This window comes from Arvicola amphibius, chromosome 5, assembly GCF_903992535.2.
Source record: "Arvicola amphibius chromosome 5, mArvAmp1.2, whole genome shotgun sequence".
Classification (NCBI taxonomy): domain Eukaryota; kingdom Metazoa; phylum Chordata; class Mammalia; order Rodentia; family Cricetidae; genus Arvicola; species Arvicola amphibius.
The window spans coordinates 112608960-112621723 of record NC_052051.1 but is presented as its reverse complement, the minus strand read 5'-3'; the positions used below and the strand labels follow the sequence as shown (position 1 = coordinate 112621723).

The following is a 12764-nucleotide window of genomic DNA, read 5'->3' as shown; positions in this document are numbered from 1 at the left end:
AGGAGTTCATTCTCCCTTCTTAGCTTCTGCCCAAGACTTTGCTCAGTGACTGTGAAGTCAATTTCCCACCTGATTGACATAAACATAATTAAGAAAGTAAATCGAAAGCTGGAAGCTCACCTAATAAATGAAGGGAAAGGAATTCCAGAAATAAGTTTATTGTTATCATCTTGCGGAATATTTGCCGTTTGAAGACATTGCTGACTTGGATTATCTTTTTCTTCACTCACAAATGGCCTAGAATTACCTGGAGCTATTTTATTAGTCAGCTTTGATGGGTCTGTACATGTGGTATAGTACCAAGAAAACATGACTTTGAAGGTACCCCATCTACTTGGAATCCCCACTTCTACCATTTTCATTCTGCAACCTTGTATAAATCCTTTATCCTATCATAGTTAAAGTTGTCAACTTGACACACCTGGGAAGAGGGAACCCCAGTAGAGAAACTGCCTCCAGCAGACTGACCCATGGGTATGTCTATGTGGCATTTTCTAGATTGGCAGTTGGTGAAGGAGGGCCCAGACCACAGTGGGCAGTACCGTTCTTAGGAAGGTGGGCCTGAGCTGTATCAGAAAGGTAGCTAAGCACGCAGAGGAAGACAAAGAGTAAGCGGCATCTCTCATCTGTCAGTTCTTGCCTCAAGCCCCTGCCTTGACTTTGTTGGATGCACTGTAACCTATAAGTCAAAATAGGCCCTTTCTTCTCCAAGTCGCTTTAGGTCAGTATTTTCTCACAGCAACAGAAAGCAAACTAGAACATTCTCGTTGAGCTTTGCTTTATTTTTAGGGAAAGAGGACAGCAATTCTAATCTTGTGAAATTATTGTGTGTGTGCATCACTCGGCAAATATACCTTCCGTGGTATGGCAGGATTAGAAATGCAGTGACCTATCTTTAAAATAATTTATTTTAAAAAACACACTCAAAAGATAATTCTATAAAGCGAGTGACTTACAGGTGCTCTATTTTGCATGAATTTTTCAAAGGACTATTTATTGCTTGCTTGAGATTCATTTTGTGTCATAAACTGAGTCATAACATCGTGATTTATATTTACCTCCCACCCCCTCGAGTTTCTTTCTGAAGATCTTTACGCTAGAAAGAAATTACGATCTTGGGAAATTAAGCAAGAAACTGAAGTTCTAGGTGAGAAACAAGACCAGGCCCACGGGTATCTCTTTTTAGACTCTGCTCCCAGCGGAGGGACAAGAACAACTTCAACATTAGGGCGGAGGGAGACGCTAGGGGCGGGGCTTAGCAGCCGGGGAGGGCGGGGCTAACAATGCCGCGTGGGGCGTGAGCTGCGGGAGGCTGTTCTGGCAGGTTACCATTGGGCAAGACTGAGGATGACGTACTAGCCACGCGCCTTCAGGGTCAGGCAGCCGCTGCCGCCGCGTTTGCGCACGAGGAGCTGGTTGCCGCTGCAGCCGCCTGGAATTGTGGGGGTTGTGTCTGCCCCTGGGCTGCGGTGGAAAGCCGAAGGTAGGGGAGGTGGGGGCCCCGGGCCCTGGAGCGGGACGCAGGGCGGACGGTACCGGCCCGGCTTCCTGCCGTTAGCGGCCTCGTCCCTGCCGCGCTCCCCGCACCCTCCCACAGTGTTCCGGGTCCCACCACATCCATCTCAGTGCCTCGCGGGCGAGACGTCCAACTGCGCCCTAGGCTGGCAGCCCCAAAGCTGTGCTCTGTCGTTTTCCACTTAGCGACGCAGTGAACCCCTCCAGCGCCAGAAGAGGGGGTAGTGGCTTTGGACTGCACATCTGTTTTGAGTTTCCATCTTTAGTCTCCCCTTTCGGCCTCAGTTTTCCCATATCTGTCCAAAGAAGTGGGTGAATTTGGTGTTGCTCTCAGAGATACATCCAGAGTTGACATTGTGGTAACTGGTCGGCAACCTCAGCAGTCTCTTGACATGAAATCGTCTCCTACTCCCTTATTATTATATCTCTCCTTTTGCGTGTTTTCCTTTGCACTGGTAGATGTAAAACTCGCCTTTAATGCACAGGTTATAAGGTTGTGGACTTGGTTGTGATTTCAAATTACTTTGTGCTTAATCTTTAGGCTTCTCCCAGGAACTTAAGATAAAAGTAGTGTGTGGGCACCTGCTCACATCTCAGGTGTTTCCATTCAGGTGATCCTTTTGAAGGGTAAGGACTAGATTACAGAAATTTCCAACAAGTGAGAAGCCAGTAGGAACTGCTTTGCACTATTAGATGCCTTTATATATTGACAAGGGCTGGAGATTAGCTCAATTGATGAAGCCCTGGATTTGATTCCTACCATCGCATAAACCAGGCTTATATGTATGTTATAGTGTGTGCTTATAATCCCAGCACTTAAGGAGAAGCATCAGAAATTTCAGTGTCATCCTTAGCTACGCAGAATTCCAGTTTGGCCTGGAAGACTTGAGGCCCTTTACGTATCTAATCTCTCTGACCCATATGTAAGATCAGTTTCTAAATGCATTTATAATGCTTGGCTTACATTCAAATTCAGCTGGCTCTCCCATCTCAAACAAAACAAAACTGCAGACTCCTTCACGGGAATGATTAGATTATCCCATGATAGGTCGAAGAAAATGAATCCTCCGTGTTTTGCAGGAGAAGAAACCGATACGTTTCCAAATACTAGCAATAATTGTTTTGGGAGTGTGAGAGATTGTGGGTGTGCACAAGCCTTTTTAGCTTTACATTCAAAAACAGTTTTTTTTTTCTGATGTATGTACAGATTTAGGGATTAGATAAAATTTTAATGGGAACCATAATGTAATATTAGGATTGCTATTTGTATAATATGGGTCAGAAATTGGTCAGCGTTTTCCACTGGGACTTGGCTCTTGGATACTTAAGATGTTGCTGCCATACCAGATTTATCATAACCTTTCATTCAGGTAGTAAATTCAGTCTGTGTATTAATGCATGTGTTGTGTAAGTGAAACGGGCAATAGAAAAGACTGCATATTTTGCTGATAATGGGAGTGGAGAATGTGCTAGTAGGCACATGACAGCTCAGAAATAAAAATTGCATGGTATTTGATGTTGTTTTCTTCCTCTTTTATTTTTTTTTTTTGAAGGCTGTTTCATCTCTACTGAGGCCAACTTTGAGCCCCAGTTTGTCTCATGACAGGGAAAAAGGCCAATAAAGTGAAACTGAAAAATAACAAAATGAATTTTGAAATAACAAACACACTAGAGCCTCCAATTTCCCTCTCCTGTTCTCCTTTCAGCGGTGTGTGTAGGTGTTGCCTTGGGGGCTGTAGGTGGGCATCATCTGAGTGATATGGCTGCTGTCCAAAGCAGCTTTGAAAAATCTATACCCAGAAAATTTTTGGAGATTAGTCTCATTAACATCTGACACTCTTTCTTTCTTTCTAAAAACTCTTAAGTGGCACATGGCTATAAAACCTTGACACTGACCTGTTTTCATATGAATTATTATTATTATTGTTGTTGTTGTTTTGTTTGAGAAGGATCTCATTTGTAGCCTTGACTGTCCTGAAACTCAATATATAGACCAGGTTGACTCAAACTCAGAGATCCTCTTGAGTGCTGGGACTAAAGGTGTGCACCACCACCTGCCTCCACTTTCTCTGTCCTAAATAAAACTGTTATGGAGGCTGTCTTCTAGTCCCTGAGAAAGCCTTTCTTCAGAGAACCAATTTAAATGTTTTATTTTGGTTTTGTTTTTTAAAAATGACACTGTCTCCTTTGTAGCCTAGGCTAGCCCTAAACTTGCTGTGTAGCCCATGTTGGCCTCAAACTTGTGACCTTTCTGCTTCATCCTACCCAATGGGCGAATGAGGTTTTTTTTTTTTTTTTTTTTTTTTTTTTGAGATAGATATAATGGGTTTTTGGAGTGTGGTAAACAGGAGTTTTAAATTTTACCAGTTATTGGCCATATGACCATGGACAGTTTTTCACTGCTTAAGATGGGAATATTATTTAAAAGGATGGTTACATGAAGTGATGTACATGCCAGCCAATGCGAGGTAAGTTTTTTGGGCTTGCTTTTTTTTTTTTTTTTTTTTTTGAATACCAGAACTCAAACCTTATGACCTTGTCCGTGGCAGACACACTCTACAACTGAATCACATCCTACTTTGAACATTTATTGTTAATGAGATAATTTAGAGCATAGATATCTATAAAGGGAAGCTGTACCTTTTTCCCAGCTAGGTAGATCTGTTTGATTCTTTCTCATGTTTGTATATTTATACACTGACTTTATCCTACTTGAAACTATTATGAAGCCATCGGCTGGCCCTTGACTCAGCCTCTCTACAGAGAGCCAGTCTGAACACTTTTTTAAAAAAGTTGTTTGAGAGCCGGGCGGTGGTGGCACACGCCTTTAATCCCAGCACTCAAAAAACCAAAAAAAAAAAAAAAAAAAAAGTTGTTTGAGGTCAGGGTTTCTTTGTAGCTTTGGAGCCTGTCCTGGAACTAGCTCTTGTAGACCAGGCTGGCCTCACAGAGATCCACCTGCCTCTGCCTCCTGAGTGCTGGGATTAAAGGTGTGCGCCACCACTGCCCTGCTAAATCTGAATTTTACAATGGTTGTCCCTTGGTTGTAGGATCCTGAGAATTTTGCTAGGGGCCCCTGCTGGTGTTTCTTCATGCTCTGTAGCACAGACATCTCCAGTTTCTAGATTGGGTTTCAATTTGGAGACCCATCCTTGTGGTGCTAATCTTTTTCTCTTTCTAGCGAGGATGAATACTTGATCCTTCTCTGAGTTGGCCTTAAGCTTCAAGCTTTAGTCCTCATAGTAGACAGCTTCATATTTTAATTACATGTGGTCTGAAGAGGAAATAGTCTGCCCTCTGTTTTTATTTCATTTATGGATTTTACTCGTATAGCCTGTTATTCAGATGATGGGCCCTCCTAGTTCATGCCGTCCACAATAATAGTTTATCTTTGGGACAAAGGTTGCTGAGGTGCGTGGATTCTTGGCTTGTGAGGAGTCTCGACCCTGTCACATGTGCAGACTTGTTCCTGGAGTTAGGAGACTCCAGGGGAGAGGAAACCACCTTCAGGTTCCAGCAGCTGCTGGTAGTTTCATTTCTGGTGTGTGATAAGCCGCCTTGCAAGAGCAGCTTCTGGGAGAAAGGTTCGTTTTGGCTCACAGTTCTGAGTTACAGTCCTCAGAATGGGGAAGATGAGACAGAAAATTGAAGTCGCTAGTCACATATCCGCAGTCAAGAGCAGAGAGAAATGAATGCCTTCTTGCTTACTTGCTCAGCTCACTCTTCACTGTTCATGGTCCAGAGACTGTGAAATGAGTGTTGTCTGTAGGAGGCACAGAGATCTTTGTGTTCACAGATAAGCACTAGGGGATAGCCTGGTGACCTTTACTCTGTCAGTGTAGCTAGATACTTTTCGGACACCAGATCCTCCCCCAGACTCTTATTGTTAATTTGTTTTCCCCCATTCAATCTACAGAAACTACCTTCATGGACTTTACGAAGAGTTTCAATATAGTCACATCTGATACATATTTAGCTGACCTTGTTCTTCAGAGAGATCTATATATGCTTTGTTGTGAATGCAGGATTGAGTTAATTATTACCAGAATACATTTTTCATCAACTTCTGCTGTGCTTAAATACACCTAAAATAAAACTACTTGGGGCCGGACTCCAGAATTTTAACACCAGCCACTGAGTTGCGTTGAATCAAACTGCCTTCTTGCCTTCTGGGGATTGTCACTCTGCCGTCTGGAGGTCATAGAGAATGTGAGTTGTCCACATGCAGAGTGAGTCTTGCCAAATCAGTTAACCCAATTAAGAAAATTCCTCCTGGACCTGGAGAGATGGCTCAGTGGTTAAGGGTGTTTGCTGCTCTTGCATAGAACCTGAGTTTGATTCTCTCAATCAGTTATGGTGTCTCACAACTGCCTGTAACTCCAGTTCCAGGGAGATCCTATGCCTCTGGTACTCAGGTGCATATACCTACACATGCACATACAATTAGAAATAATAAACATAGAGGTTGGAGAGACAGTTTAGCAATTAAGAGCACTGGCTGTTCTTCCAGAGGACCTAGGTTCAATTCCCGCACACTTGGTGGCTCACAACCATCTGTAACTCTAGTTCCAGAAGATCTTATCCCTCTTCTGATTTTGGAGAGCACATACATATATATAGACAAAACACTCATACAACATAGAATTTAAAAAAATAAGCTTTAAAGAAAGAAAAAAATTCCTTCCCACTCATGCTCACAGGTCAACCTGGTATACGCTTTCCATGGTGATTCCAACTGTGCCAAGCTGACAATGAAAACTATCACACACACAGCTCATAGACAAGGGTATGGTTATGCTGGCTGTCCATTTTCCCCGAGCCACCTATATTGCCCTTTGCTTTGTTATTGAGAAGGAAATAGTAGTCAATAGTATTTTGTGTCAAGGCTTTAAAGGCGAGGGACAGGGAGCTCTGAGCTTAGGGCTGGGCAGTGGAAAGTGCCAGTGTTAGGGATACTGCTGAAGGGCTATGTCTGTCATGTCGGTGGCACTCATTTGTGAGCTATGGATGCTCATCTCTCCCCGAAGAAAAGAGTAACCACTCCAGTTTTCTCAGGGCAGATGTAGAAGAAGCTTCTTTCGGGGCCCAAGCCAGGAAAGCCCAGGGCAGATGGAAACAGTTGCTCATCCTATGCATGACCAGTACCCAAACCCAATACCATGTCCATATGCAACTAAGCCACCATTTTGGGTTCATCAAGTGTTTCTCAATCCTTTATATGTGTGAGTGTTTCACCTGCATGTGTGTATTATGAACTACTTTGCATGCCTGGTATTGGCATGCAAGGTCAAAAGAGGCCATCTCTCTGGTTCCCTCATGAATTTTTTAATACCTTAGATATTTGGTATATTTGTTTGTGTTGTGGCGTTTTGGATGACCACAAGTAATTGTGCTGTTTAAGATTTCTCTGAAACCGAAAGCTAGTCACAATTTAATGTTTTTCTAAGAGTTGCTGGGGACATGGTCTTTCTTCAGAGCAATAGAAACCCTAACTAAGACAGTAGATCTAATAATTTTTACTAAGGGAGAAGCAATGGGTGGAGGCACATGTTTAGTTACATCTAAATGGGAGGCTTGCTTTAAGTTATAGACAAGCTTGGGCAGATAACAAGACCCTGTTTTTAGAAAAAGCTTGTTGCAGTCAGGAATTAAAGCCAGCTCACACTTTTTTCTTCGCTTGTTGATTGTACTGTGTACTTACCTTGCTATGGGTTAGCAGTCATCAACAGGATAATCAACCATTCAATTCGCTTTTCTCAAGGCCTTTTCGTGTATTAGGCCCTGTGGAACATATTGGGAGACATTAAAGTGAAGTATTCCAGATGTTAAGTAGCTCATTGTGTTTTTCAAAGATGAGGTTGTTTTATGACTAATGCCTTACTCATCCTTTACTGTTTTGGGGTCTCAGTCTGCCCTCTCCTCCTCCCTATCCCGTCCCGTCCCTCTACTCCCTCCATTCTTCCCCTTTCTCTTTTGAGGCAGGGCCTCACTATGCTGCCTTAACTGGCCTGGAATTCTCTATGTAGACCAAACTGGCTTGGCAGTCTCAGAGATCCACCTGCCTCTGCCTCCAGTGCTGGGCTGTTTTTATTTTGCTTTGTTTTTAATGAGATGACTAGCTGTAGTCAAGGGCAGTCATGGAAATGGAGTTAGCTTCTTGGCATTTTGGAGGGTCAAAGCTGTGAATTTACCCTACTGGGTCCATTTTCTAACTTGACAGTCTGCTTGTAATTCTTGAGCTTATAGTCTGGAGCTTGTAACCAAAAGAGTATAGAGGCTTGATGAACTCCAGCTTTTTATGTATGTGAGTGTTTTATTTGCGTGTATGTGTACCACATGTATGTCTGGTGCCCAAAGTGGCCAGAAGAGGTTGCTGGGTACCCTGGGACTAGAGTTACAGTTATGAGCTACCATGTGGGTGTTGGGAATTGAACCTGGGCCTTCTGAAACAACAGCAAGTATTCTTAACTGCTAAGCCATCTTTCCCACCCTTGACTTTGACATTTAGATGTTTATAAAATAGACATTTATGTTTTACTTGTGAATGTTCTTGGTATTTCAAAACAGAAGCTGTTCTTTTTAAAGTTGATGGTGACTGTTGCCTTTAAGATGGTCAATCCGGGCATTTGAGAGGCAGAGGCAGGCAGACTCCGTGAGTTCGACTGGGATTAAAGCGTGCATCACCCCCCCTCCCCCACCCCGTGGCATATATTTATAATCCCAGCACTTGGACTCTGAAGTTGGGGAGGATCATGAGCTGCAGGTCAGCCTGGAACCTTGTTTCCAAACTTCAGAACAATGAAAGCAGATTCTTTTCTTAAAGTGCTTATGCTAGTAAGAGAGTTAATAAAGAAAAGAAATGACAGTAGAGGAGGGGCTGGGAGAGGTAATTCTACTTGGGCTCCTCCAAAGAGACTGCAGTTGCCTTTGTTCTTATTGTCTGTATTCTAAACTTTGGAATTCCGAGGTGTTTTGATTTGCCATCTGCTCTGCTGGTGCTCTGAGGGCCGTCTGCTTTCACGGCTGAGTCTTTTTTCTCAGACTGAACATTGGAACCTCTGGGTAGTTACTGTCTGATGTTTAGCCCAGGTTACATTTCATGTCTACAGGGAAATGGGGAGGGGCATGCTTCTGAGGTCTGCTCTCTGGCCAGGAAGCTCACCAAGGAGTGTCTTTGTTATGTCTTTTGCTTGTCAAGTCTCATCATCACTGACAAAAGAAGTCGTACAGTTGGTGACCCGATCGTCACATGTCGGTCGTCCTCTTCTCTCCCAAGTCATTTGCCCCTTCTGCTTTGTATGTTCAAGAGTTCTAGAACCTGAAGGAAGAACCTGGCATGCTCCTAAAAGGTATGGTGAGGACTTTAAAATGGGCATTTCATTTTATAGTTGAAAATGACCTTGAGCTTTTAAAAGCTTTTTTTGATTTCCCTGCCTCTATCTCTAAAGTATTGGGATTTTCAGGTGTGTCACAGTGGTTACTGTGCTGGGATCAAACCCAGGACTCTGAGTGTCTGGGCAAATACTCTATCAACCTAGCTACATCTGTAGTCCTGCTTATGTTTTTGTGTGTTTGTTTTTTTTTGGGGGGGGGTCAACAGTCAGGCAATACTTCTCTAGTTCTTTATTACCCAATGCATCAATTTTGCAATTGATGGGCTCTTCTTTTATTGATGACAAAGTAAGCCCCAGGGAAATTAGATGAGCCATGTACCCTTTAAAAAGCCACTTGCATTAGTGGGACTCTCCTGCTATTGAGAGCCAGGATACAAGCCCAGGGGCCAACAAAGGGTGGCCAAAGAAATTAGTAGGGCTGTTGAGAGCATTGTAAAGAGACAAGATGCTTTTGTGGTTAAAATCTTTGGGGACAGGAAAAAAATCTGTGAGGAAGAGAAAGACCCGACTTTCCTTTTCCAAGACACGCCTCATCTATTATCTTGCTGTTGAGGAGTTCCTAATTATGCTAACTTGTTTTCTACTCACGCAGAAGTGTTTTCCTTCTTGTTCTTACCTCTGAGGAAATAAGATGTGAAGTCTTTCTCTGTATTAGAAATAATACTCTGGCCAGACTGGCCTGGGAACCTAAGCAAATCTTGAATACATCTCTAAAACAGAAAGAAAGGAAGGAAAGAAAGAAAAATGAATGAATGTGTATCGGAACAGTTTAAAAACACAGGCTTACTTGGGCCTGTGGTGTTAGGCTGTTTGCTAGCTACCAGGTTTAAGTTATTTTCTATAATCCTTAGTTTGAGTCTATAGGAAGGGAATAACAGGACCTCCTTTTGTGGCTGTGTTGAGAATAGAAATGAAAAGTGCTTCCTCCAGTATCGTGAACTGCTCTGCTGTCAGTAAGTCAGTAGGATGCAGGACTCACTGGGCCCAGGCTGGCTGATCCAGAGCCTGTGTGGAGGACCTTCGACAGTGTATTTGTCTTGCTTTCTCATCTGCAGCCAGTCACAGCTTCCCTTTGCTTTCTGCGCTCATTTCTGGCTCTTGGTACAAGGCTAGGAAGGCATAGTAGTTTTGTGTTGAAGTTGACTGTTTTTCTTTAAGATTAGTAGCTCATCTGGGTCTGGTGGCATGCACCTTTAATCCCAGTACTCAATGGGCAGAGGCAAATGGATCTCTGGTCTACATAAGTTAGTTAGGATAGCAAGGACTCTATAGAGAGATGCTACCTCAATATTCTCTCCCCCCAAAGAAACATTTATAGCTGAATTGGGTGTGCTGTCACATGTTTGTAATCCTAGCACTGGGTAGGTGAAATGGGAGAATCAAGAATCTAGGGATGTCTTCTGCATAGTGAATTTGGGGCTATCTTGGGCTACATGAGGCACTGTTTTATAAAACCAGAAGAGATCTGGTTGGTTAGCTCAGTTGTTTAGAGTATGTTGCTTATAAAACCAAAGCATACAAAAGTTTTTTTTAATTTTATTGATTTTTATTGAGCTCTACATTTTTCTCTGTTCCTCTTCCTGCCTCTCCCCTCCCCTTCAACCCTCTCCCCATGCTCCCAATTTACTCAGGAGACCTTGTCTTTTTCTACTTCCCATGTAGATTAGATTTATGTATGTCTCTCTTAGAGTCCTCATTCAAACAAAAGTCTTTATAACTGATAGAATGGGAGTAGATAAAATACCCCTGAAGCCATTTTTACTATACTAATCTCAAACCATATATATTTTTTAAATTGAACATTGTAATGATAGCCTATGCCTTGCTCTTCTGAATGAAATAGGGTGAAACCTCATTATTCTGTGGGAAGCAGATCTGATTTGATTTAAAAAATGGAATTAGAGAATTTTCAAGAAAATGCCATTGTTTCAAATTTCTTGGCAAACCTCTGTGTTTTCTTTCTTACCTTATCTTATTGCTCTGTTTCCTCTTACTGTGCTTTTCAGTCATTACAGAAGCCATGCATTTCTTGCTTCTGATTTTCTGCTGCAGGTCTTCCTACACGCAGTGCTGAGCTGTACACACATAGACCTGGATGTCTTCCATGACACCCACTGCTGTAAAGTTGTCTGGTGTTCCATGCCTATGGCTGATTTCCCTGTCTCACCACTTGAATTATACCTTGAGCTGTCACCGGTCTCCTCTGCTCCTGATAAACTGGTCTATGTGGTGCATTGAGCATGTTGTATGCTTGTGTCCCTGCCCAGTTTTTTGCTAGAGTATTGTGGATGCCCTGCTTTATGCTGCAGAGCTGCCTTTGGTGAGCCCTATTAACTCCTCATCTGTCTCCCATAGCAACAGCTTGATAATTGAATCCAGCACTCCTTATTCTGGTTAGTTACTTGTTCCTTATTGTATGAGCTACTCAAGGACGTGGGCTTTACTTTTATTTTGTGTCTCCTAGCATAATGCTGAGTACATTATAGACACCATGAATGCTGCTAAATTAATACATGAAAACCTGAGAGCTGATCACTGTTGAAATTCCATTTCCTTAATGCCCAGCTACAGTGAGTTCTTCATGCTTTATTCTGTTCTTAAGCCCTTCAAATCCAAAGCTGGCTGATGGCTGGTTTTTTAGAAGAATATGTCTTATGCTTTTTTTATTTTTCTTTTTGAGACAGGGTTTCTTTGTGTACAACCCTGCCACCCTGAAACTCACTCTGTAGAGTAGGCTGGCTTCGAACTCAGAGATTCACTGTCATTGCCTCTCAAGTGCTGGGATCAAAGGCACGTGCCAGGATATCCACCCAGCTCATATCTTATGCTTTTTTTATTTTTTTGTTTTGGTTTGGCTTGTTTTTTTTTTTTTTTCTTTTTTTTTTTTTTTTTTTTTTTTTGTTTTTCGAGACAGGGTTTCTCTGCAGCTTTTTTTTTTTTTTTTTTTTTTTTTTTTTTTTAGAGCCTGTCCTGGAACTAGCTCTTGTAGACCAGGCTGGCCTCGAACTCACAGAGATCCGCCTGCCTCTGCCTCCCGAGTGCTGAGATTAAAGGCGTGCGCCACCACCGCCCGGCTGAGTTGGTTTTTTGAGACAGGGTTTCTCTGTAGCTTTGGAAGCTGTCCTGGAACTAACTCTTGTAGACCAGGCTGGCCTTGAACTCACAGACATCTGTCTGCCTCTGCCTCCCAAGTGCTGAGATTAAAGGCGTGCACCACCACGGCCCGGCTCAGATTGGAGTGTTTAAGTGCTGCTTGATAACTTGTCATCATCTTGGGTGAGTGTGGTTTTCATGACCTCATCATCTCTTATTACAAGAAAAGCTAGAAATAGACTTTTTTTTTTTTTTTTTTTTTTTTGGTACAGTCTCTAGGGATTACCAAAGCCCTTCTTTGGTCTGTTTTTCACCTATAGGCTACCTGTTCCTGATCTTTGGGTAGAGACTAGAATTTATATATTTAGATTTCCCATAGCAGAATAAAAAGAGTAGAGGACATGACCTGGATGCTTTGGAGGGAGTTTTGGTGAAAGCCTGGCTCTGGTTGAATGTTCTAATTTTTTATAGATAGTAACGTAATCTCTTGGGCTGGTCCTGCAGAAGAATATCACTTGGGTTCTATGCTCTACTCACCCTTGTATTCTGATTTTACTGGGTTAATATTAAATATTAAACCATGTGTACATATGTTTGTCCCCTGTGTGTGATATATGCACATGAGTACAGGTGCTCTCAGAGGCCAGAGGTGTCTGATCTGTTGGAGCTGGAGTTACAGGCAGTTTTAAGTTGTCTGATGTGGGTGCTAGGAACCTAACTTGGGTCCTTTGCAAATGCAATACGTGCTCTAACCACTGAGAA

The 12764-nt window shown here is 42.6% G+C and overlaps 1 protein-coding gene across 2 annotated transcripts in view; it reads left to right on the top strand.

Annotated features, from left to right (window-relative positions):
- Window positions 1-1333: 1333 nt before the first annotated feature.
- Window positions 1334-12764, top strand: part of Sil1 (SIL1 nucleotide exchange factor) — a 255443-nt gene continuing 244012 nt past the window's right edge. The window contains exon 1 of one of the 2 annotated variants that reach the window (XM_038331772.1): window positions 1334-1483. The gene's annotated coding sequence lies outside the window, so the exon portion shown is untranslated. The remainder of the gene's footprint in view (window positions 1484-12764) is intronic. The other variant, XM_038331773.1, reaches the window with a different exon arrangement.